General features: G+C 35.9%; 1 protein-coding gene across 3 annotated transcripts in view; it reads right to left on the bottom strand.

Moving 5' to 3' along the window:
* The window catches only part of PITPNC1 (phosphatidylinositol transfer protein, cytoplasmic 1), an 85,768-nt gene that overhangs the window by 69,440 nt on the left and 1,607 nt on the right, over positions 1-14,721 (bottom strand). Inside the window, exon 2 of one of the 3 annotated variants that reach the window (XM_010578612.1) lies at positions 7,009-7,047. The exons of the other annotated variants lie outside the window; for them this stretch is intronic. The gene's annotated coding sequence lies outside the window, so the exon portion shown is untranslated. The remainder of the gene's footprint in view (positions 1-7,008; positions 7,048-14,721) is intronic. 3 annotated transcript variants of the gene reach the window in all.

Genomic DNA, 14,721 nt, shown 5'->3' with positions numbered 1-14,721 from the left:
GTGTTTGCTACTGGCAATGACAAAGCCCAGATAAACAAAAGAATAATGCTTCATAACAGAGTATCCCATTAGTTTAAATGATATGCATCCTAAAAGAGCTAGTATCTAAAATAAAGCAAATGTTAATTCCTTTCAGAGATAAAACCATCAGAAGAGTACTTAGCTCTAAATGGAAACTAAGGAACATGACATACTGCCAACCAGCACTTGGCAAAACAACTTATAATATAATATGGAAATACTGTTGCACACCACTAACAAATATTGCTTGCCAAAAATATCAATAAACCCCCTGAAATCCTAATTGTTAGCATTATTGCTACCTTTCTCTTTAAGAAGCAGTTCTCAAATGGTCAATTATTTCAATGAATAGATATTAAAAAAAAAGTCATGAAAAACCCCCTACCAAAGTTTTCTGCTTAAACGCAGTAAAGCAGATAGCCATGCTAAAAAAATATCAGCTAGTACTCTAATTGGAATTCTGTCTCTTTGCACTTACAATTAATTCAATATATTGTGTTGGCATTAAATTAAAATTCTATACTTTCACCAAGTAGGACAGGAATTGTATTAATTTGCTTTTCATTTGCTATCAATTCAACGTATTGAACAGAAAACTGAGAAAGAGCGTATAAGGGTGATTCCTATTACTCAAGCAAAAAAAAAAAGTGTGAATAGCACAGCTTGAATGCATAAATATAGAGGGAAAGTTAACATGCTTTAGTGAAAAAAAGTAATGTCTTAGTCTGTCTCTGAAGGGGTCAACAGGTATGCAGACAAAGCAGACCTAGCTGATATGGGCCAATTCAATATCAAAAGCTCATTTGGCCAAGGTCACTCCCCAGATGTTCTAAAAGAAACAAATTAGCCATGAAATAAGAAGAAATGTCCTTACATGGATAGATCATTGTTTAAAAGTAAAATAGACATGTAATTTTTATCACTGGAGAGAGGACACCAGTGAAGTCCCAGAGGAATTTGCGCTAGGTCTTAAAGTGTTTGACGTACTCATTAACGATGGTAGCATACTCATCCATAACTTAAATAACTTAAAAAAATCCCCAATGAACAATATATAAAGAGAACAAATGATAACTTGAACCCAACAAGGATGGAAAGCTACTTTTTTGTAATTAACCTCCTACAAAAAGGATTTAAAAGAGGGAGTGGGAGGCATATTATAGAGAGAACAAAGAAAAAAAAGGAGAGAACACAAGAGCAGAGGAGATACAGAGTTACAGTGATCACTTGCAGCCTGCAACACTTAAAGAGCAACTCTTGATTAGGTGAAAAGCTGAGTAACTTCATCTCCTTGACCCCAGTGGCAATGAACACCTGGAACACCAGCTTAAAACTCTTTAGCGCAAATTCACCCCAGGGTCACCTCAGCGCATGACAGATGGAAGAATTCAGGGATGAAAATTCGGGCTTCACCATGATCTTCTACAGACAGAGGAACCAAACAGCCCCCAGTTTGACACTAGTTAGTCCACATCATGCAGCTACTGTTACTGCTTCTACTTATGAAAACAAATGAATGTACTACTAGAGACACAAGACTTCACAGTGTGAAATTACAGAGAAACATCTCAAGAGGTCAACTGAGAGGAAACAAGACCTCCCATATTACCAGTGCATAGTACCTTAGGAATACAGTACATGAGCCTTCAATCTTGGGCTAGTTATTTCTCATTCTTATGAGAATGCAATACACACCACAGTGCCATCCTACCTTAAGGTAATGATTAATTTATGAAGTTGTTTAGAGTCTGCCTGAAAAGGATCCCACGCTTAGTATGTTAGAATGGCTTTATGTCACCCACAAGTCTTCGCATCTTCATGACAGCAACTCCCCAACGTGAACCTCCTCAGCAACTTCATTGGATGGAAAAACTAAAAGACTGGTTTTCATCAAGAAATGATTCATGGAAGATTTTATATATTTTTGAAGTTTATAAAAAAATGCTAGATTTAGCAGGAAAAAACCCAGTAACTCATTAATTAAATAGTTTTGAACCTTTCATCTCATCAATATAAATGGAAAATATGAAGAAATATTTGATACTTGAAGCTTAAGAAAAATAATTTTAAACTAGTATCAATATGCAGGTATGGGAAACAGTAAAAAAACATCTGCTGATGTTCCACATCTTTTAAACTTTGATAATACCATTTTTCTTTCCCTGTTTTCTAGAATATCATAAGCAGATACAATGCACTAACTACAGAAAGGACGCAAGGGACCAAATCTTCAGCTGAATTACTGAGGCTAACTTTATATGTCAACTTGCAAAGTTTACTGTGCCTCCAAAACTGTGTATGTTTAAATCTGACATATGCAAATAATTTGCACACAGATGTATCAGTGGGGTGATGAACTGTTATGTAGATGAAACAGAGTGAAAGTTCTTTTTGTCTGAAACTCGACTGGAAGGTGTCAGAAGTGCAAAAGAAAAATAAGGGTTTGCAAAATAAGAAAGGCAAAAATGTAGCCCAACAGCTCTGTAATTATTTTAATGTCAGTGATTACAGGACAAAATATTGGCAAAGCTTTCATTAATCAGCAAGCCTATTTCTTTTCCTACATAGTTTTCTTATATTTCCAGTTGAAAAAAAAAAAAAAAAAAATGCTTTTAATTGTCACCTGATGGAGCAAGTGAGTTCTGTCTATTGGTATACAACCTTATTATTTATTAAATTCCTTTATCTGAAAAATGTCTTTTGTATACATCCTTGTTCCCTTTTCACTTATTTTCCTTTAGCTGACAAAATGGGTTAAAATCTTGTTTTAGACCAAGAGTCAAGGCACATTTGCACTGCACTGTCTAACCTGGAGTTAAGAAGCAAGATACCAGAGAAATGAATACTTGGGTTGGGAGGGGGGCAATATCAGGAACCAGCTATCAACACTAACACAAAAATTAGAAATTCACGCTACAATTTCACACAGAGAATTGTGACTGTTAAGCATGAATATTAATAGATAACTGTTTAAGAAAAGCACAGAATAACCAGATATAACCTCAACAAAATGAAGCCTGGTAGAGCACAATGGGAAATCTTTCATAAACATCAAGACAAAATCTGGTCTGTAACTGATGAAGACTTTGCTAAAACAGGGGTCTGACTCGAGACTCTTACTGTTGTACCCACATGGGCTACACTGGTTAGAAATGCTGGTTAGTTATTTCCCAGGTCAACAGTCTATTTTAGATGAGATTTAGGAAACTCCAGGGCACCACAGGTTTAGGCAAGGATTCTGTTACTTTGAGACTCAGTACCAGCACCAAAAGAAGGCAGAGGTCCTACATCTACAAAAAGACCAGGCAAAGGGCCAGATGAACCGGGATAAGTCAGCAAGACAGTTAAAAACCCAAGCTTGAAAGTGGACTTCCATTTGGATTCATGGATCCATGACACAGTTCCTAACAGACGTGATCTACTAATCTGTATTAATCACCTTCAGTAGTGATTTTTTTTTATTTCATCTGACCAAAAATGTCTTGCAAACTCAGTGCTTTTTTTCCTTAACTCACTGTTCTTGTCAAAGGTTTGGATTGGCTACAAGGCTGAGTTTTCTTCTTCTTCTTTCCTTACCGTTAAATATGCATGAATACTTCAAAGACTAATGCTTTACTGCATACCTACTGTTACATAGAAGTTTGTTAGTGGCCCTAGGGAATGTCCTCAGCTTTTCTGTAACAATAAAGTCAACCAACTGCTACCTATAAGGTAAGCCTAGAAAGCTAAAGTAGCTCAGTTAATTTGCAAGTCTAACTTCCAAAATTCTTACATGTGGAAAAGGCCTACAAAGATGTTAAGTATAACAACCTGTGGAAAGGAATGCAATTACTAGAAGCTTGTAAAAGGGTATAAGGACCTCCTTGCAAAGCTCTAAGATGTAAACTCTGACTCTCTGTCTTGCGTACACAGGAAGTGATACCGGTTTAAATAACATTAACATTTCAAGCCAATGTAAACCAGCTTAAAACCAAAATATGACAAATCATACCGCCTTCTGATCCATTGGTGGGTTTTTTGGCTTTGCTTTCATTGGGCAAATTGGATTCATTGGGCAAAATGCAAAAGGAAAACTGAGGAACAACCTTGAGCTGAGTTCAAGAGGAAAATCTACATATGCACACAACATCTGCTGATGAAAATTCATTTTATATCTTACAGCTATATGAAAAATTGGAGGACCCAATTAGCCTTTGGTTGATACAAAACTTAACACAGTAAATATGGAAGCCTGACAGCTACTTTTAAAAAAAGGTACAAAAATCCTCAACAGGAAACTGCTATGCAGAACTCATGAAAGAATCTCTACTCTGCACTTTACTGTTCATACAATTGCACCAATTAGGTATCTTTTGTATGGTTCTATTAAAATGTATTTTACAAATGCCTTTGATAATAACCATAGCATTCTGACTGAAGTGTTCGTACTTGTTTACTTAATATTCTTGGGCATGTGACTTTTTGCAGAAAGTAGAGAGTGTGAAACAATACTGCTATTTTTAATTTTTTAATTTTCACATTTTAGATTATTTCTGAGAGAAAAATCTACAATCCTTTTATTTTCCTGCCTAAATATTTAGGAGAATTTAGGATAATATCCATATGTTTCTGTCCTTTTACTCTGAAGAATGAAAAAAAATATATGTATTCATATAAAAATATATTTATATATTATATGATTTATGTATTACGTATTTTGCATACATTATATATATAACATTTAACTTATCCTATGGAAGTTGACAAAATTTAACCAAAAGCTATTCTTATGGTTGTGAGAGGGGGATGGTTTGAATGTGTGTTGCCAACACCAGGAAGGTGGGTGTAAGCTAAAGTCAAACTAAGCCACATAATATTAAGATAGGGCAGACCTCAAAACAGATATGCAATTCCTTATGGTGAATGACTGGAGGAAATTAAGAGATGACATGAGGTAAAAGGGCTAATATGAGGAAATCACAAGGGAACAGCAATCACTGTTCCTCAAATGCTCTTAAGAAATTAGAGCTTTATCCAGACTGTGGTCCCCAGAAGGATGAGATATAGACCTCCCCCCCCCCCCCCCCCGAGCATCTCCTCTTCTCCGCGCAAAAACAATTGGCTTTCTGAAGTCTGAAGTGCAGGATACTCATTGATTGCCACTGACATTCCTTGGACTGTCACAAGACAAATCGCTCATGTTGTTTACTCCAGTTCTCGCCACTAAAGACAAACTGGCATGTCTGAAAATGTCTTAGTGAAAAGGCAAGGTTAGAGGTATCCACATTTAACTTGTATTATGCTTGCAGCATGATTAAATAAAAACATAACCACCTGTTACACTTATTTCAGTGGGAGTATCTATTTTCAATTATACCATTTACTATCCAACCTCAAGTATGGCAAGTAACACCATGGTAACATAAACACAGTCATGGCTGTTTGAGAAAGTTAAATTATAAATAGCAATGTATAGCCCATGAGGTCCTGGAAATAAACTAACTAATCCACAGGCATTTGTTACTATGACATAACATTTCCACTAAAATGTTGTTTGCCTCATCTCAAACCCACTCAGAATAGATTTAAAAGTTCAGCATCACTTGACTCTGAGCGAGTTCATGTTCAGACATGAAAAAAGCAGAGATTGTGGAGAAAATAAGCTATAACAGAACAGTGGAAAGCAAATTAACAAAAAAAATCCCTATAGTAGGCTTTATTCTCCCTCCACTGAAATTAATTGGGAAAAAATCCCCCAACCTATCCCAAATGTGTAAGAGTCCCCTTAATATATGGAAACATGTTTTTATACTGAATTAACCGGGGAGGGGGGAGAGAAAAAAGCAAAACAAACCAAAAAACTTGGGCTTAACTGAGTAGCAAACAGTTTGGAAATGCAAATAAACTTAGCAACCCTCTAGAACATTTGAAAGATTTTGGAACTCAGTGCTCTTTAGCTCCAGTCTGGGTGCAGAGATCCATGGTAACTGAGGGAATACGAAGATTCAAGCCTGAGCTTAGTACTCGGAGGGGAGTTGAATTATCAATTGTTTTAGTCTGCTGTGTAGTTCCTTATTCTCTGCAAGACTGAGGCACAGCAAGAGCAGCAGGCTGCTGTTCTGAGCAGCAGATTTTTGCCAGCTGGCCAGATGCCTGCTGTGGTTGGCCAGGCTTCCTTATTTGGGAGTATGACCAAGGACTCAAAAATGGGAGAAAGACAAGAGAATCAGAGTTTCTACAAAGCTAGGACTGAAAATTGAGAGCGAGGAGGTTACTGCCAAGTTTTGCAGTGCGAGGACTGCAATCATTTAATTCTACGTAGGCTCAGAGACATTATCATAGGTTTGACACAAATCTGGGGCCTTAATCTAACCATGTGAAAACGTCTTTTAGGTTAGGCAAGAATTCTAAAGATTTAGAGATGTCAGCTTGGTTTCTTTCTTGATAAGAACAACAGATTTGAGAAATTTACATTTTCTTTTAGTTTATAGCCACTGGTTAAAGTCTACTTTTGATTAGATTGATAGAAATCTGGAATGAATCTACTGAGGTCAATGGAGTTATTTTAGATTTGCACCATGCAACTAAAATGCAATTTAAATTCCCAACATCTCTATTCTAAAAATATGCTGTGTTTTGTCATACATATTTGGTGAAATCTTAGCCTCTCTGATATCAGCAACAGAACTCATCGGTATTACTATGGTCTAAATTCCACTGAATTATTTTCCTTTCACACAGAATGAAGCAAAACAAGGGCTGATCCACTGAAATAAGATGTAAATAAATTTTATATCAAGTCTACATGATAAAAGAAGCAGACAGGTTACTTAAGAATGTAATCATGTGTACATTTTGTATGTTTCATTTGGCTTATTTCAAGTCACTTTCAATGAAAGTATTACTTAAAGGTCAGCTAATTTGCACTTCCAAAGAAAACCTGACAAAATCAGATAAATAGCTGGATAAATCTGTCAAGCATCTTTCAGAAGATAAGATTATACTTACCAGGATCAGTGTATTCAATGGGCCCAACAAGTGAAACTACTAAAAGAAAAAAAATCTAGGTATGACCAGGAGAAATACAAGCTTGGCATGTGTTAAGAACGTCATGCTTATCAATAGAATCATCATCTTAATTTTTCTGATAAATACAATTTTTTGGTTCACAGTGGACTTGAGTATTTTTGTAACATTTCAAGTAATGTGGTGATGCTAGCACAAAAGTTTATTTTTACATTTTTAAATAACTTTTATATAAAATGAGAGCAAAAAGCTGAAAATATATTCAATAATTAGTTGTGTTTCTGACTGTCATCAGTGACTGATTGTTAATCAAGCAATTGGGCAACAGTATGCGTTATACTGGAGTGTCATTATCACATAATTATTTTGTCATGCATTGCAATAATATTTTTGCTGAAAAAAAAATTAAACATAGTCATTGGTCGAGCAACACATTAAACCTAATATGACGTTTAGTGTGATGCAATGGAAAATAAGGCATACTCAGCATGCTCACAGAAAACAATTCCCACAGAGCCTAAGTATTCCTAAATGACTTAGGCAAGACTAATCTTAGAACAGACAAGTAAAAACCCCTAAATAGAGACCATGATTTTTCTGGAGAGCATACGAACAGGTCTTTTACTAAACCCAGTCTGCAAACATTTATGCATGTAACTCAGGACATGTGACTAGATGTGCTTTAAATTAAGTATGTGTACAAGTTAAGTATATTTAAAAGCTAGGAATGTGCACTGTAAAACCAGCTTTAGAACCGTAAAAGTACAGAACTAATAGAATCCAAAACTGCTTCAGCATTTTCTGACCACAAACAGGAAAAAGATGGAAGATACATATTTTTTTTTCCAAGAAAAGCCATTAAAATGTCATTCCTACAATTTAGCACCCTGCATTATACTTTATAAACCTAAAAATAGTATTTTAATACATATCCAAGGGTTCAAAATTGGCTGACCACTTATAACCAAAATTGGGAAGAAATGATGAACTGAGAAGGAGATAAACAAGACTAAAGCTAGACTAAAAGTGTTACATATAAACACAGGTTAAGTTCAAATCTAGTTTCCCCCACATACAGACCGTAAACCCATCTCTTAACCCAACTTGAAATCTAAATTACTTTTTCTTCACTGTTTTTTAAACCTAGTCAATAATCCTGGGGAGTACCTTTCTCCTTGCTTTCTAGACGCATGCAGACATTGGTAATTTCACTTAAATATGCGCACAATATTCCTACACAAAGTTCTTCAGGCTGCACTGGAGGGCTATCATAGCAAATCTGCATGAAACATCACTATTTGCTTTATTTTGGTATCAAGTCTTACAAAATATACTGCTGCTTATGACAGATGCTCTATGAACCAAAGAAGACAAGGATAAAATATAAGGAAAATTGTAAGTATTTGAAAAAAATTAATTTTACATGACAAGTAAGTTTTCCATGACCAAGGATACAAAGAATTATCCCTCACCCACAATTATTGAATATAGTTCAATGGTTTGCACATGTGTATTATCTGTCTCCATCCTTAATAGTATTTAATGGTTGCTTGTGTGTTAGGTTAGACATTCAAGATGGAAAGTGCGCATGTATTTCAGCATCCACAACTGACTCAGTCCTATAAAGACAGCCTGGGGAACATATTTGTCAGCTCACTAGTCACAAAGAAGAATATCATGAATGAACGAACCATTGTTACATACTATGGGTTTTCCATTACCTGACTAGGCAGTCTTTTGTACAAAAGAACATGATCTCTAATAGATTTTAACAATACAAATGCCTATCAGACTAAACTGAATACTTATGAAGGGAAATATAATTTTTAACCTTTCCTAGCTATTACCGAAATCTTTATCTTCCTATAATCTGGAGGGCTTTATATACTTCAAAGGCTAAAAATCACCTAATATTTTTTAACATGTCCAGTCAGAAAAAAAGCACATGAAAATTGGTATAACTATATTATTTCTAACCTTACAATTAGACAGATGAGGAAATTAAACAGACTGGACTAAGGGAAGACATATTTGACATGTCAAGAGTTATCAAACTTCAAGGTGCTAATACAGACACTCATTATTAGGTACATAAACAAAAGTGGCCACAACTTCAAAAGTACCGATCATTTAGCATTCACACCAATTCTTACAAGAACTTCATGCACTCAGCAACTTGAAGTTCATCCCCAAAAATAAAAAACCAGAAAGCACTAAGTTTTAAAAGCCAGTGTTGACATTCTGTGTCTTTTTCTCCCTGTTCTTTTGTTTCCCAACCTACATTATGCTTCAAAGACAAACACACTTGGCGCAGTTCTTGATAGCATCAAAGCTCTGCAGAGTGTTTTAGCTAGAAAATGTCCTAAAACACTGACAAGCTGCATATACTTTTATGGGAAATGCAAAACTAGGCCCTATATTTTGCCAACAAAGCCTTCAAATCAAATGTGTAGTATTATTTGCTATATATATACACTCTTTGGAGAAAACAAGTGGGGACAGGAAGAGATAGAGCAAGAGAGGAGAGAGGTGTATGTCAGAGTCTGGAGTTCCTTGGGTAATATCTAATCCTTTCCACTGAAAGATTATTTTAATGATTTACACTGAAACTTCAAGAACAAAGGTTGTCTTGTTTCTTTCACAGAGTTGTATTGAAATGTGCTAACAGGAGTAAAGGAGAAAATTGGATATTTTTGGTCTTCTATTTACTGTGGAGTTCAATAAACATCTGACATCTGCATTGCTTTGCTTTTATAGCTCTCTAGGTGACAACAACTAGTACAGGAAGGTCAAGCTAAAGCAAGGTATTTATTTTCTTCCCACAGTAAAACGCAGCTCTCACTTTCATCTGTTCATTCTTACAACTAGACTGTGCATCAAAAGAAAATTAAATAGCTGTTCTTATTTGGTTCTAAAAGTTAACTTCTGGTTTGTTCTCTCACCTATTTTATCTGTTATAACATTATAATGATGCTTCCTAGTCCATAAGCTTTAAGGTCAATGTAAGGTCACACTGTATGTAGCGAGGGCCTTGTGATGTGAGTAGACATGACCGCCCACAAGAGACCAGATCAGGTCTGTTTGCTAACAAAAGTCTTACACAATGATTTCTTTTGAAGGGTAAAAAGATATTCATAACAGTGTAAAGAGCTTTTCTAGATCGATAATTAACTCTGAATACTCCTCAGACAAATCTATCAGTGCCTCCACAGTATTAATTGCAAAAAGAAGGTAAGGCTGGTGACGTTCTCGTAAGGCATATCCAGAAAGAATGATTAACTGGAGTAAAAAGTCCTTTACTTCTCATAGCATTTTACTATCTTGTAAAGGATTAAGTGTAAGACTACAGATGCATTATAGCTGTTGATAGTTTAAATTAAAATTGCACAATAAGCCTCCAGTTTTGCTGGACAACCTCAGCTCAAAACTGCCAGATAAACTGTTTCTGCAGAGGTCATGGTCATGGCACGGTCCAACTATTATTTTATTTACAAGTAATTAAATTGAATTAAATTTGAAAAGCTGACTTCACCTTATGTTTGCTTATAGTCCTCTTGCTTACAGCCAACATACTACTTTTTCAAATGTTCCATACATTTACATATTCCTGAAAATACATTCTGTGGTTAGAGCTGGAAAATTAATAAAGCATATATAACTGACCATTATTTAACCTATCTATATTACCTGCAGGATGAGTATACGCAGTTTGTCCTGCAGTAGATAACCATAGTTTAGAGAAAATGTATTTTACACTTTATACCCTACTAAAGGCTTTTCTATTCTACATGCATATAGTTATGTCTAAATATCATAACACCTGCTAACTCTCAGGGCATAAAAACTCTCTCTCAAATGCTTTCATTGAGCTTTAAATCTGTCTGAATAAAACATGTTATAACAAGTACCCTTTGTACACAAAACAGTAGACTATGAAATCTTTTAAAGAAGAAATGTACATAAGATTCAGAGAATACAAATACTGTTTACACATATGTTGTTGAAATAATTTTATGTAAATAATCCACACTGGGAGAATTCATAATGTTTGAAACAAGAGTTAAACAATGGATATTTTTTACAAAGGAGCAAGCACAACACCTCTAAAACCAGAATTTGTTAATGCTGAAAGGACTTTTTGTTGAAAAATCATGATCTACATTTACGGACATTTTGCAGGTCTCTGCTTGTTTGTATTCATGACAATACAGCTCCTCCTACACACCTCATGCAGGCAGTGCTCCCCACAGACCAAACTTAGCTTTTTTTTTTTAAAGCCTAGAACAGGAGCAGTTCCACCAACTTCAGCAGAGATAACCTTGGTTGAAATAAAGAACAAGGGAAAGAAAGACCTATTGGGACTTTAGATACTAGCCATACACATACAGTTCAGAACTGATAGAAATGGTCATGGTCATCCCTGTTTCCAGGGAAAAAAACCTAGGATGACTACTGTATTTTATTTGATGTTCAGCTTTTAAATATATACAACCTAGCTTCACATCTTTATTAGCATTTTACAGCAATAACAACTCCATTTTCAAGAGGATCCAGCAAAAATGTCTTTCCACCTATTCCCCTAATTACTTTCCACATAAATCATAAACTTCACTATACTTTGCCTCTTCCAAAATAAAAGTTTAGTAACATGCTAACCTACCAGATTTGTTTTATGTTTTCAGATAAAGGCATCTCAAAAGCACAAAACCATGTAATCCTTCCTGTGAAGAATTGTGGAATTATGATTTGCAATGAGACCCAAGTCTAAGGATTTTTTAGCATCTCCGCTCTTTCCAATTGCTTGGTGTTCTTTTCACATGCATAGGAATGTGTTTTTTAACTGATGATATTTAAAAAACCACAATGCAGCCTATTATAATATTCTCTCATATAATGTAACAAACTATCTGTAAGAATGAACTAACACTTGAAAATGCAAGGGGAAAAATAACCAAGAGGCAGGCTCATTTATTAATTGCAGCTGGGATGAAGATGGGTGACATATCCTAAGCAATTACTGCAACAGATTTTACTTGCTTTATGTATTAATGAAAAGAAATGGCTTTTTCAATTTATAAGGTGTCAGTGTTAACAAAAGGATTGAATTTGCATGCATGCCTCCCAAAAGTACCACAAATGAAGTAAAGAGTGACTTCTAATTGGCAATTGTATTGGCTTCATCAACCCAACAGCTACATTCTGACCTAACTTGCAAAGTTCTTACAGCAGTTGTTATTATTTTGCTTACAAGTTGACATAATGTTTCCTTCCTCAGATTATTTTAAAGCTGGTCAGGCAGCTTGCAACGATATATATGTAACAGTCCTAAATAACTGTCAATAAAAATTCAGCTTAATGAATTTCCCTCAGCTTTGAATAAGAACTGTAACATAGTGCCACAGCATGTCAGCAAGCACTCTTGGAACAACCCGCCTTTCCTGGTGCTTACGGACAAGAAAAAAAGATGCACCTCTGACTCCTGTATCCTAGCTCAAAATACACAAGAACAAGTTAAGTCTGTAGTAATCAACATTTCTTAGGAAATGTTTTATTTGCAAGAAAGCATTTGGCCTCCAAGTTGACAGGTATACAAACAAACCTGCCATAAATATTTGGGTATCTTATCTAATAAGTGAATCAATGCAAGAATGCCTCAAGAACTCCATCTACAGTAGCTAATGAAGACCAGCCATGCAGAATCTGCTATCCACGACAATGCCAGAAATTCTTCAAACCTGGAGATAGTGTTGCTGTTATGGGGACATCTATCAGTTTTTTACTCTTCTCTAGAGATAAGTTTAGGTCATAATAGTCAGCCAGTGTAGTACTAATTGCTATACTGCTGTGTCCATATTTATTTACATGCAAAGTAATGACTTCTAGTTACTTGACTGGACATTATGCAACATTTTAATGCACATTTTTTCACTTTACACACAAAATCTGACTACAGAAGACTGGGTACAGGTGCTTGGCTGACATATTTAACACTCTGTTTTGCCTCCTGTGCCTGATTCTTTTCACAGGAATAACATGGGAAGCCACTCTGGTTTTGGTGGCAACACAACACCACAGACTAAAGATGGAATTCTCTCTCATTCATGTTGTGAGACTTCTATGTATGGATAACTGGCAAGTGAGAGCTAAAAAAGAAAACTGCTCAATGAAATGATTTTGAACGTACATATGAAGTGCACAGGCCAAAAGACAGAACTTTCAAACAGCAGAAAAAAAGAGAGTTGTAATGTCTAAGTAAGGAAAACAGCACAAAAAAGGAAGCCATGCAGCTGCGTAAGAAAGAACTGCATTTTTCACACAGCTGTTGAAACCTACAACCTCAAAAATACTGAGGTGCTTAACTCCAGTAATGTCAATGCAAGTTAGGTACCTAAGTGCCATCGTAAATCAGGGCCCAACATCCCAGTCCTGTGAGAAATTGCATATCCTTTGGAAATTGCATTTCCGTCAAAGCCCACTGAACTTCAGAGTGACTTAGCACCTTGCAGAAGGTAGTTTGGGCCTCTCAGAGCCAAAATGCTCTTGGTTTTTCGAGGCTGAACATTGCCCCATGATGTTCTCCTAATGACTGCATAACGCATCACCTTCTTATTCTACACAGACGCCAAAAAGTTCATGTATTATTGGTAGATAATGTGCAACTACAGGTAAAATAAGATAACACCTTCATAGACCGTAGGAAACATCACAAAGGTGAACCACAATGAGAAATACAGTGCAGGACATTTTTAGTATATAAATAGTATAACGAAAATAAGATATCTGCTAATTTCACAATTTTGTCCTAGTTCATTTTATAATTAATAATGAAATTCATGCTAAGTATCAGACATGTTCTAGGTCTCTCATTAAGGCATCTCAGCTGCAGCTCTTGGATTAAATAATGGATCATTCAACATAAGAGAAATTACAAGATGCATGAGTATCTTTACTAATTCTGTTAACGTTCTAGAGAACAAAATACTTCCAACATCGTCTTCTGCCTCACTACGCATCAGCCATTCCTGTTTTGAGAGATTTTTGAACTTTTCTCTATCTGGAAATCTTGTTTAACAACAATTTTTCAAAATAAATTAGATCTGCTCCCTTCTGATGACATAATGGACTGTTATTAACTAAGTGTGGTAGTCTGAGGACATCAGGAACTGGCTTGGATAAAATGTTGTCTACATTAGGATAATACAATAAACAAATCAAATTATGTATTAAAAGAACAATGTCATCCAATATCTCAGCATACTATATAACTTGGTTGGAAAAATGCTAGAATTAAACCTATGCCTATTTACCTACGCTTATGTGGTGTTTTTAGGTCCTGCTCCCAGAAGAAGGAATTTCCTGAGCAGCCTGAAGTATTTTGGCAGTTTCAATGCTGTTTTACAATACTGTTAATTTGCCAAATCTGACGATACAGACAAAAAGACCATTGAAATGACTATCATACACGTGAGGACTCCTCTACCCATACTGCAAAGCACAAATCGTGCGGCAAAACACTCACCTGGACGTTACTGAAACAAGAAACGCGCAAATTAACTCGCAAAGTAGACGTTATTTGGTTATGACCGTGGGGGAGAGGGGTCGGGAAGGGGAACATTCCGCACTTGAACGTGACCGCCCCACGACCACCGCCCGCAGCCAGCCCGCGGTGGGTCACGGCCGCAGAAGGGGCCCCGG

The sequence above is a fragment of the Haliaeetus leucocephalus genome, unplaced genomic scaffold (genome assembly GCF_000737465.1).
Source record: "Haliaeetus leucocephalus isolate CR32 unplaced genomic scaffold, Haliaeetus_leucocephalus-4.0 Scaffold646, whole genome shotgun sequence".
NCBI lineage: Eukaryota > Metazoa > Chordata > Aves > Accipitriformes > Accipitridae > Haliaeetus > Haliaeetus leucocephalus.
Note: the sequence above shows the minus strand (reverse complement) of the source record. Positions and strands in the feature narration are given on the sequence as shown.